This window comes from Amblyraja radiata, chromosome 15, assembly GCF_010909765.2.
Source record: "Amblyraja radiata isolate CabotCenter1 chromosome 15, sAmbRad1.1.pri, whole genome shotgun sequence".
Lineage (NCBI taxonomy): Eukaryota > Metazoa > Chordata > Chondrichthyes > Rajiformes > Rajidae > Amblyraja > Amblyraja radiata.
Genome location: NC_045970.1, coordinates 32532445 through 32545348, shown reverse-complemented (window position 1 = coordinate 32545348; position 12904 = coordinate 32532445).

Genomic DNA, 12904 nt, shown 5'->3' with positions numbered 1-12904 from the left:
TAACGGCTATGATAAATTCGTATAAGGCTGATTTATTTTGCTTAATTAATTGGGAGCAATTGCGTGGAATTGTAAATAGCAGCTGAAATGCATAACATTATCTGGATTGGCAGCAATTGAGTATTTATTGTTTTGTAAAAAGTGCTGGCCATGGAATTTTCCATTAATCATCCAATTGCGTGTTCTGGGCTGTGTTACACAGTCTATTGCAGGATTGTGTGGAACGTTAACACTGGTATAGAAGATCACACTGAATATACTCAATGTAATATATTCACTGAGAACAGGCACATGGGTTGGAGGGTGGAGCAAACCAGTGTGTGAACATGGAAGAGCAAGAGACTGCAGATGAGGAATCTGTGGAAAACAAGGAGAGCAGCTGGACGACCTCAGCAGATCAGACAGCATCTGTGGAGGGAAATGGACAGCCGACAATTTGGGTGGATCATGTATCGCCTTCCTGCTGACTGGTTAGCATGCAACAAAAAGCTTTTCACTGTACCTCTGCACATGCGACAATAAACTAAACTAAACTAAACTCAAAATAAACTAAACTAAACCCTTCATCTAGACTGAAAGAGTGAAGGGGAAGTAGCCAGTATAAAGCAATGGGGAAGTGGGAGGAGAAATAAGAGATAGCAAACGATAGATGGATACAGGTTGTAGTAACAAGGAATTGCAGATGCTGGTTTATACCAAAGATAGACACAAATTGTTAGGGTAACTCAGCAGGTCTGGCAGCATCTCTGGAGAGAAAATATGGTAAGGATGAGTCGGAAGAAGGGTCCCGTCCCGAAACATCGCCCATCCTTTTTCTCCAGAGATGCTGCCTGACCCGCTGAGTTACTCCAGCTCTTAGTATCTATCATCAGATGGGTACAGATACCTCCTCTCCATGAGTCAATATAAGTCATTAATACACTATCACTAATGGGCGTCTCTCTATTCAATGATGTATCCCTTAGTTAACAACTGAGAGCAGGAACCATGTTACAAAAGAGGATCTGGGATTGATATCATCTTTCCATTGAAAACCTGGAAAGGCTTGGAATAAAAGAATCCACCTTTTGCTAAGATACCAGAGAAGATGGGGCTACTTGCTACACCTGCAGAAAATGAAGAAAAACATTTAGTTTAGCTGAGCTTAGTTTATTGGTAACATGTGCCGATATACAGTGAAAAGCTTTTGTTGCGTGCTAACCAGTCAGCGGAAAGACAATAATTACAATCTAGCCATCCACTGTGTATAGATACATGATAAAGGGAATAACATTTAGTTGCATTAAAAATAACACAAGCATCGAAATGAACATACAAATTAGGAAGATAGATACAAAATGCTCGAGTAACTCAGTGGGACAGGCAGCATCTCTGGGTAGATGAATGGGTGATGTTTCAGGTCGAGTTCCTTCTTCAGACTGATCCGACAAAATTAGGAAATAAGTTGGTTACTCAGGACCTTGAGTCAAGTCCATCCTTTACTAACTTCATGTCTGCTTCGATTATAACTTCAATTTCCATTCCAGACTACCTTTTACCCCCTTGTTTACCAAGTGTCAATCTACTCTGCCTTGAAAATAATCAATCTACTTCCATCGCCCTTTGAAGAAGACTTCAAATACTTGTCTATGAGAAAAATCAAAGTCATCTCACCTCTGCCTTTGAAGGTGGCAACAACAAGCAGAATGGAATTCATCTCATGATTTTTGTTTGTCATAATCAATGATAACATGGCATCTCTTCAACATCGTCGCTCTGTAAGACATTGAATGAATTGACAACCTCAAGGTACAACTTGAGTCTGCCATTGAAGTCGCTGTAAACAAAGGTAAGGAGAAGTTAGTCATCTTCCTGTAATATTTGATAGCATCACATCACTTTCATGGACATGATCCTCGCTTATTCCACATCGACCACATCAACATGACACACGTCAACGATGAGGCAGGCAGTACACTGCTTCTTCTGCAAAGCCTGGTGGAGTGGTGTAACTCAGAGAACAGCAGCTGGACATTCACACTTAACTGCTTTCTGTCATTGCTCCCCTTTCTGTATGACTTACTCCTAACTCTACCCCAGACCACACCTGAACCACCATGCTCATTGTTGGTCTCCTTATGAAAGGAAGGGTGTTCATGTTGTAGAATCCGTTCAGAGGTTTATCACCCTAACACCTTAAATGGTAAAGGGTCCCGACCGAAACTTCACCTATCCACTCCCTCCACAGATGCTCCCTGAACCTCTGTGTTACTCCATTCTGCCCAACATCCTCGCATCTGCAGCTGCTTGTGTTTACATCTTGAATGGAAATGTTGTTTATGGAGCAAAGGTTGCAGCAGCCAGATTTGTATCCATTGGAGTTTACTTGAATGAGTGGGGACTTACTTCAAATGTAGAAGATGTCAGGTATTGTTGAAGGGGTGGGTGTGGGAGAATCTAGGACTATAGATAACTGATTCAAGTAAGGGGTTATCTGTTTAAGACAGAGATAAGACAACACTTTATCTCCCATGGCATTTCAAGTCTTTGGAAATCTTTTCCCCCAAAAGTGGTAGAAGCAGACCCTTTGAATACTTTAAAAACAGAAGGTGGCAGAGAAGGAGAAGGGGCAAGGCTACCACAAGTAGACATGGGTTGAGGTTATACATCAGTAGTGATCTTATGGATGGTGGGCCAGGTTTATTGGTCGGGTGCCTAATCTGTAAGTGTGGAGTTTGAACCCTGTGACCACATGGGGTTCCTCGGGTGCTCTAGTTTCCACCCACATTCCAAAGACGTGTGGGTTTGTAGGTAAATAAGCCTCTGTAAAATTGCCCAGAATGTGTAGAGAGTGGATGCAAAAGTGGGATAACATGTGGGCAGGTTTCCACACTATACCTCTAAAGTAAATTATTCCATATGCTTATAAATTCATGAGTATAACGAACAACATCAGACGCACAGCTAGTTTGATAGTAAAGAACAGCAAATTAAAAGTAAATAGAACATGCAGAACTTGCCTCGACATGATTGTTCTTTTTAAAAATAGCCTGCAGAGAGGCCGTTAGCACCTGAAAAAAAATGTTTTCTTCCCTGCTGTGCATGAAAATGAGATCTTAGTTTGGAGAGAGCCGCAGAGCAAACAGAATTACAGGGAGCATAAAGAATGAAGCACTGTGACCAGATAGACACAGTCTTATGGGAAAAAACTGGTTAGCAAGACAAAGGGACCAAGGGGATGAAATGCAATAAGAATATGTCACAAGTGGAGTAAAATTCAGCATTGATTTCTGTTACCATTGAGTTCATGGCCTCAGGAGCCCAGAGCAATATTATCAAGCATTTTTCAAGAGGCAGACTTTGCCGGCTCGGCCAGTATTTATTGACCATCTGAAATTGTCCTTGAGAAGATGGTGAGCTATCTTCTGGTGAAGCTCTCTCACAAGTCTGCGGATAGACCCAACAGCCACGATGATTAATAATGTAACTTTCGGCGGCGGCGACATCACCATGGAGGTCCGCTGGACTGGAGGGCGGCATCTCCGGCCTAGATCGATCGCCTCAGCGCAGAGGGAGAACAAGGAGGGAAGAGACGGAGTCTAAGACTTTGCCTCCATCACAGTGAGGATGTGCTTGGTGAACTCACTGTGGTGGATGTTTAATTTGTGTTTATTGTATGTTTTGTTTTTACTGGTTCTGTGTATGACTGCAGGCAACATAATTTCGTTCAGACCAAAAGGTCTGAATGACAATAAAGGAATCTAATTCTAATTCTAAAAAAAAAACTCCATCAGAATGATTTAGGTTAAGGTTTCGACTGATTATAGTCACGTATATCTAGATACAGTGAAAAGAAGGGTTCCAACCTGAAAGGTCACCTATTCATGTTCTCCCAAGATGCTGCCTGCCCCATTGAGTTACTCCAGCACTTTTTGTCCGTCTGGGTAAACCAGCATCTGCTGTTCCTTGTTTCAACAGTGAAAAGCTTTAGTGGTTGTGCCATCCAATCCAATCAGGTAATACATACATTTAATACAATCAAACACAAGTACAAAAGGTTAGAGCAAAGAGAAATATAACTGAATGCTGAATATAGCTTCTCAGCTTTGTAGCGTAATGTTTCCAGAGAAAAAGTCCAAGGTCCTCAATGAGGTATGTTGGAAATTCAGGACAATACCTAGGATATGGAAGGACCATTCAGAAGCCTGATAACAGAGGGGAAGAGGCAGTTCTTGAGTCTGTTGGAAAATGGTGGTGCAGCAGTACATTTGCTGTCTTACAGCACCCGAGTTCAACCCTGACTACAGGTGCTGTCTGTACGGAGTTTGTACATTCTCCCTGTGACCGTGTGAGTTTTCTCAGGGTGCTCCGGTTTCCTCCCATACTCCAAAGACGCACAGGTATGTACATTAATTGGCTTCGGTAAAAATTGTAAATTGTTCCTAGTGTGTATGATAGTGAGAGTGTCTGGGGATCACTAGTCGGCACAGACTCGGTGGGTCGAGGGGCCTGTTTCCTCACTGTTTCTTTAATATTTAAAAAACAAAGTAAGGCACATATCACAAGACACCTGACTGCCGAATTATTCTTGTAGCCATTGTATTTATGTGATAACAAGAAACTGCAGATGTTGGTTTACCAATGAAAGACACTAAAGTAACTCAACGGGTCAGACAGCATCTCTGGAGAATGTGGATAGGTGACGTTTCGAGTTGGGATCCTTCTTCAGAATTTATTTTTATATTTCATACAGTATTATTTTATACGGACACTCACTGACATACATAATGGTGATGGCCCATGAACCCTCGTGTAAGTTGGAGAGTGTCCGTATAAAATAATGTGTGTGTGTGTGTTTGTAGATGTTGCCTGTAGTTGGATAATTCAGTGTTCATTCTGTTGGGTTGTAAGTTGGAAACGAATGGACACCATTCAGAAGCCTGATAACAGAGGGGAAGAGGCAGTTCTTGAGTCTGTTGGTACACGGTGGCGCAGCTGTACATTTGCTGTCTTACAGCACCAGAGACCTTGGGTTGTAAGTTGGAAACGAAAGTGGTACTGCGCACACTTAAACTTTCTATTCTACGCGGAGACCACATGAGGTGCTCCAAGTCGGAGACCGCGGGGGAGGACCAATGCAGAGACCAGGGGGCAGCTCCAAGGTGGAGACCATAGGGAAGCTCCAATGCGGAGATCACGGGGCAGCTCCAATGCGGAGACCACATGGGGAGCACCAAGGCAGAGATCGCATGGAAGCTCCAAGGCGGAGACCACAGGGGAGCTCCAATGTGCAAACCATGGGGGAGCTCCAATGCGGAGACCACTAAATCTATCACAACCATCTATCTTTTTGTGAGGTAATAATAATAATAATAATAAATTTTATTTAATGGGCGCCTTTCAGGCATCTCAAGGACACCTTACATAGTAATCGGAATAAAAACATATAATCGGAATAGAACAGGTAAAAAAGACATCACAGAGACACAAATTAAAAACAGAATTCAATCCAAAAACAGAAAATCAAAAACACAGTGTGAAGAGAGAGCAGCGGCAGCCAAAGCGCGCCAGCGACCACTCTCTCTTCACGGCAGCCATCTTGGACACAGACCTACAGGACTACAATTAGACAAAAATATCATCCCCCCACAGTGGATAGCACTGTGGGGGAAGGCACAATGTCCAGTCCCCACCCCATGTTCACCCCAAAGTCAGGCCTATTGAGACCACCGCAATTGCCTCTACGGAGGCCCGATGTCTCTAGCCGTTCTCACCGGGTGGTCTTGCCCCGGCTTCAGGAGAGTCCTGTCGGCGGCTGAGCCACCTGGAACGGCCGCTTCCTGGTTGGAGCCCGCAGCTGCCGAAGCCGACAAGGCCGCGCCGGTTTCGAGCTTCCAGGCTCCCGATGATAAAGTCGGCGCCGCCTCTCCGCACTGCCGCCTCTCCGCACTGCCGCCTCTCCGCACTGCCGCCTCTCCGCACTGCCGCCTCTCCACACTGCCGCCTCTCCGCACGCCGCCTCTCCGCTCCACAGACCCGCAGCCCGGAGATGTTGCTCTCGGCGGTCCAGCTCGCCAGAGCTCCATTGCGTCGCTCCAGCGCGGCGACCCAGGCAAGGCGTCGCCCGCTCCGCTCCAGCGCTCCAACGCTGTGCCGCCGCCGAGGCCGAGGTGCTGGGCTGTCCCCACCAGGAAACGGTGCTCCAAGCCCGCAGGTAGGCCACGAGGACGGGTCGACGGGCAGCCCGGAGAAAAAGCTGCCACACCGACCAGGTAGGGACCTAGAAATAAAGATACACCTACCCCCCCACATTAAAAGACCATATCCCCTACAAACAAAAAAACAGGACTCACTAAAAACTATAAAAAAAACGAATTTAAAACAGACGGCTGCTGGCTAGCAGCCGTTCACCAAGATGGCTCCTCCTCCTCCTCGGTATGACTCCAGCCATTAGAGTGTTTTGCCCTTCAGTTTAGTTTCACTAGTGCTCCACTCTCAGCCAAATGCTGTCTTCAGTTACTCCTGTCTGATCTGGAGAAGTCATTATTTAGGCCTATGCTTGGCTAAAGGCAGCACAGGCATCTGGAGCCAGCATGTCTTGGTGAAATACAAACTGGGTCTCAGTGAGCAGTTTATTGATGCTGCTTGATTGACAATGTTTTCCATCACTTTGTTGACCATGGAGAATATTCTGATTGGAAGTTAATTGGCCAAATGGACTTGCTTTGCTTTAACGAACAGGACAATAATCTGCACTGTCAGCTCTCTAATAGACCAGGAACATTACATGGTTAAATGTAGAAGCTCACCAGAATTGAAGCACCACTAATATCCAGCTTTTGTCACCTTGATCCACTGTAGTTCGCTATCACCACAACAGGTCCACGGCTGATGCCAACTCCCAGGCCCTACACACACCCATCCTGGGAACACCTGGATAATAGACACACCTATATTCTCAGACTTATATTCATTGACTACAGCTCTGCTTGCAATACCATTATCCCATCCAAGCTCATCTCCAAACAAGTGCAATTTGGAGTCAGCACTCACCTCTGCAACTGGATCAACAGACCACAATCAGTGAGGATAGGTGACAAATCATCCTCTATGATAATCCTCAACACTGGTACCCCACAAGGATGCGTTCTCAGCCCCTCTCTTTCCTCCATGTATACCCACGACCCATGCAGCCAAATACAAATCCAAGTCAATTTACAATTTTGCGGATGACACGGCTGTAGTGGGCCGGATATCAAATAAAGATGAGATGGAGTACAGGAAGGAAATTGAGAACCTCGTAATCTGGTGCCAAGCCAACAACCTTTTCCTCAATGTCAGCAAGACAATAGGAGAATGTGATTGACCACAGGAAGTGAAGCGGCACACACACCCCGGTTTGCAACGATGGTAGAGATGGCTGAAAGCTTCAAGATCTTTGGAGTAAATATCACCAGCAACTTGTCCTCAACAAGCCATATTGAAGCAATGGCCAAAAAAACACTCCAACAACTCTACTTCCATAGAAGGCTTAGAGGTTCAGCATGTCCCCAACAACTCTCAGCAACTTCTGCAGATATGTCACAGCAAGCACTTTATCGGAATGCGTCACAGCATGATTCGGGAACAGCTCCGAGACCGCAAGAAATCCCAGAGAATTGTAGAAGAAGCCCAGACCATCACACAAACGAACCTCCCTTCCATTGACTCCATCTACACATCACGCTGCCTCAGCTAGGCATAATGGATGAGTCTCACCCCGGTTACTCCTTCTTCCCCCTCTCCCATCAGACAAGATGTACAGATTCAGGGGCAGCTTCTCAGCTGTTATCAGGCAACTGGATCATCCTATCACCAACTAGACTGCGGTCGTGAACTACCATCTACCTCATAGGAGACCCTCAGACTATCTTTAATTGGAATTTTCTAGACTATATATTGCACTAAATATTATTCCCTTTATCCTGTATTTGTACACCATAACGGTTTGATTGTGATCATGTACAGTCTTTCCGCTGACTGGATAACACGCAACAAAAAAGCTTTTCACTGTACCTCGGTACATGTGACAATAGTAAACTAAACCACACTAATAAAGACTTATATGCAACAATGCAATAGAATGACAACAGGAGTATTGAGTTAATTTGAGATGTCACTGAAACAGTTACTCAGCATTCTCAGCACTCAGTTAACATTATGCATTTCTGATAGTAAATGGTTATTAGATTAGATTAAACTTTATTAATCCCCTTATTCAGGGGAAATTCAGATGTCCTTGCAGCACACTAATAAAAATACAACATAGTATTCAAAAAGAAGTTCAACACAAAAACATCCCCCCACAGTGATTCCCACTGTGGGGGAAGGCACAAAGTCCAGTCCCCATCCTCTTGTCCACCCAAAGTCGGGCCTATTGAGGCCTCCACAGTCGCCGCCACGGCGCCCGATGTTCTCGCCGGGTGATGGTACTCCGGCGTCGGGAGAACCCCAGCGGCTTGGGGTGCCAGGAACGACCGCCTTCCCACCGGAGACCGCGGCTTCCAAGCCAACAGACCGCGCCGGACGGAGCTCCACACACTGGCGATCTCAACGAGAGATCCCAGGCTCCGAGATGTAACGTTCAGCGTCGCAGCTGGCCGCGCCACAGAACCGTGGCTCCACAATGTTCTTATCGGCGGTCCCAGCATACTGGAGTTCCAGCGCGGCGACCCAGGAAAGGCATCGCCCGCTCCGCAATAGCGCTCCAGCGCTGCGCCGCCGCCAAAGCCGATGTTCTGCGCCGCCGCCAAAGCCGATGTTCTGGCCAGGTCCCCTCAGGGAAACGTCGCTCCAGGACCCGCTGGTAGGCCGCAAGGACAGGTCGAAGTCGCTGCTCGGAGGAAGGCAACCCCTCTGACCAGGTAGGGACTCGAAAAGCAGTTTCCCCCTTCCCCCCCCCCCCCCCCCCCCCCACACATAAAAAGATTAGGCCCCCTGACTGCACACTCAACGTACTAAAAATAATAAAAATATTATGTTCTGAAGATGTTACCATGGCACTGATGTGTGACATATGATGATGCACTTTTAATCATTTGAAAGTGCACTTTTAATGCACTGTGCTTTCAATCTCCCAGAGATGTTAACAGTTTCTTTTTAAATTTAATAGAGTGAATATGCTTTGAGGGCCAAGTCAGAGCCTTGAGAGTGGTCCAGGAAAGTGCCTAACAATAAAACCTGATAATTGCAATTCATCTTAACATTTATTGCTTTTCAGAAATGTTGTACTTCAAAATAGATGTTGGCTGTTTTGAATAATAATGTCTACCAGACTAAGTGGGACCCGTTGCGTCCCTGTCACACGGGAGGCCTGGTCCCCCAATGCAACACGTTCCCCAACGCAATATTCCACCACTCACCCATAGCCCCCAACTGTGCAGACACGGCTCATTTCCCCGCATTCCCAGCACTATCTCCCCCTCCTCCCTCTTCTTTCCCCTCTCCTCCTACCTTTCCCCAATCTCTCCCTCACCTCCCCTTTCCCCAACTCACAGTCACCCCGCCCTCCCTCCAAAACTCCTCTCCCCTCCCCACCCCCTCCTCTCCCTCCATCCCTCCTCCTCCCCCACTCTCCCTCTTCACCTTCCCCACTTTCCGTCCCTCTCCCTCCCTACCCCCTCCCCTCCCACAATCCCCCCCCCCAGTCTCCCTCCTCACCTCCCACACTTTCCGTCCCTCTCCCTCCCTACACCCTCCCCTCCCACAATCCCCCCAGTCTCCCTCCTCACCTCCCTAACTTCCCCCCCCCTCTCCCTCCCTCTCCCTCCCTTCCCCCTCCTCCCCGTCAATTCCACCACTCTCCCTCCTCACCTCCCCAGGATCTCGAGGTTGCTGCTCCTCTGACCAGAGGCCGCGCCGAACGGAAGCCACGCTGGGCAACGCTGGGCAGAGGCGGGCACTGCCGGTGACTGACAGGAGAGGAGACCAATCCGCGCATGTGCAGTTTTAAGATTTTTAAACCTTAATAACTTTTAAAATATAGCACTGATCAGAACAAAACTTGTTGGACTCCCAGCACAGGAAAATGCTGAAAAATCGCAGTGCTATCATGCACCATTTTTGCGCAAATGTAAAAACAACGCACACCACAAGATAACAAGATGAGAGGTTTAGTTATGTACTAGACCAAGTGCAGACCCGTTGGGTCTGCTCCCCCAACGCACCCGTTCCCTACCTGTAGCCCCCACGGGAGGTGTGGTCCTCCAACTCAAGCTATTCCCAAACGTAAGGTACCAGCACTCCCCAGCACTGAGCAGTGGGCTTTAAATAAAAATCCAATTGCACTTCCCCTTGCAATAGCAATTCACCCTCCCCCTCCTGTGAGGTGAACGTTCAGAGTGTTCCTGTGTCATCACAATGTTCAGTGAGAGTGATCTCTGCTGAGAGGGGAAATACGTGAATCAGAATATGTAAAAATCCTGTGAAATTTGGCGAATAACGTGTCAAATACAGGATGAAATCTTCAGTCGAGCCATTGTGACGTCATCAGTGAAAGCTGGTCGTTTCAAATTCAAAGTCTTTTGATGTTTTTAAACATCTTACTTACTTTTAATCAGTAACATCGAGAAATAAAGCATAAAATGTTCAGTGACAATGATCTCGGCCTCAAGGGGAAAAATGTCAATCAGAATATGTAAAAATGTAATCATTACCATGTAGTGTTTTTGAGAAGATGTAAAGACAACCACATATCCAAACATATACACATGTACAAGATCAGACTCTTAATAATAATAATATCATGGATAGATTAGCGACCTGTTTACAACAGGGTAGATGCAAGGAACTGCAGATGCTGGTTTACAAAGCATCTGAGGCCACATAAAAACAATACCCTATATTCTGCTTGGGTAGCTTACAACTCAACGGTATGAATATGTATATGTTCAATTTTAGATAACTACAAAACTCTCCCCCTCTCCCCTCTTTCCTCAAATCGCCTCCTATTACCGCCCCCCACCCTTGTGCCCCACCTGGACTTGCTCTTATTTCTTCCATCTCCCTCCATTTCCACCCACATTCCTTCCTCTAGCTTTACAATTTGCAACTCTTCACTCCCTTTGTCTCTCACCTTCTGTCCATTCATGTCTATTCTTTGTTCCAACCATCTGCCTATTAAGGCAAACCCTCACCTGTATCCACCTATTACCTGCTGCACTTTGTCCCGCCCTTCCTCTCGCCTAACTTTTTTCCCCCACCCCCACAATCAGTTTGAAGAAGGGTCCCGACCCGAAACGTCACTTATCAATGTTCTCCAGAGATGCTGCCTGTCCCGCTGAGCTACTCCAGCATTTTGTCTTTTTTTTTGTTTAGAACAGGGGTGTTTGTGTGTGTGTGTGTGTGCGTGCGAGCATGTGTGTGTGCGTGCGTGCGTGTGTGTGTGCGTTTGTGAAAGTGTCTGTGTGTGTGTGGAGCTTGCCTAAAGTTGGATAATTCAGTGTTCATTCTGTTGGGTTGTAAGCAACCCAAGCGTCATGTATTAAATGACTTTCTTACATATAATTTCTTCCACTCCTGCATGGATGTGATAGTAATTAAAATGAATAACAGATGTGGTCAGATAAGCTTTGCCTGCCTTTGTCCACACTGTTTATTTTATCAGAGTTGCCTTTAGTATTGTAACAATGGTCAATAATGTCTGCTGGTGTTACTACAGCATGGTTACAGAAAATCAGAATAATTCCAAAATTAACATTTTTCGTTAAAACAAATGTGAAATGTGTATCGCTTCAGTTAATCCAGTACATCGTGAACATCAAAACCTCAAAATAATGGGATGCCCATTTAGCTGCAACATACTCTTAACTTTCAATCTGAATCTAATTTTCCTAAAACAAAACTAATTACAATTATTATGCAGCATAAAATTAAGTGATGGGTGGTAGACTGTAATTCTCTGCTTAATGTTGGACTAACAGAAGGAACAATGATAGGCTCAGTTCCCAAACTAATTTGCACTGGTAGGCACTGGGAACTGCAGGTGCTGATTTATTTTTTTTAAAAGACACAAAGTGCTGGAGTATGTACTATCCTATGAAATTATATTAATATGAGTATAATCAAGCCATGTACAAGTGCAACGGGTAGTACAACTTAAAAACAATACCAGAGCACAAAACATGGTGTTACAGCAGATAAAGTAAGTGCTGTGTCTTATTGAAGTGGGTTGGAAGATTGAGACTACACCCTGACCTTCAGTAGTCTATTTGTAATAACTCGTTCTAAGCTTCCCCCCGGTCTAGTTTCAGTCAAAAATCACTGAGTCAAGCACTTGCGCAACTAATCTTTATTTTGACAAAACACAATTAGAGTTCCCACTACTATACCTAACCACCGCGGGTTAGATCCTCGTATATCTGCCTGGCCAAGCCTTCTTAGCCTCGTTGAAGCAGAGACACTCAGACACTCCCGAAGGTCACGCAGTCCTAAGTCCGAAGTCCCCAGAAGATTAACGCAGGACCTCATGGGAGCAGCCTTCTATAGAGTCCAATAACAGATATCAATTAATACAGTACGTGATAGACATTTCCCCAATCCAATAATACAGTGACTAATACAATGTATTCAAACGGAGCTTCTGAAAAGAAGCAAACATTGCAACATGTGCCTTGATATTCAAGAAACCTAGACAATGCTCAATACTTAATCCAATCAACATCTAGCAAAGTAAAGCTTTGCAACATTATTTACAATGTATATGTCTGGTTTGCATTCATCCAATCCATTCCATGCAATTTGCACCTAATTGTCAGGATCTGCAGATGTTCCATTCTCTTCCTGCAACTCGTATCTAGGCTCTAGAGAAACTGGCAACATTCTGCAGCTTTACCTATTTCTGCAGAAGGTACATTTAAATTGACCAAATGGCCGAGAAGCCCAGAAG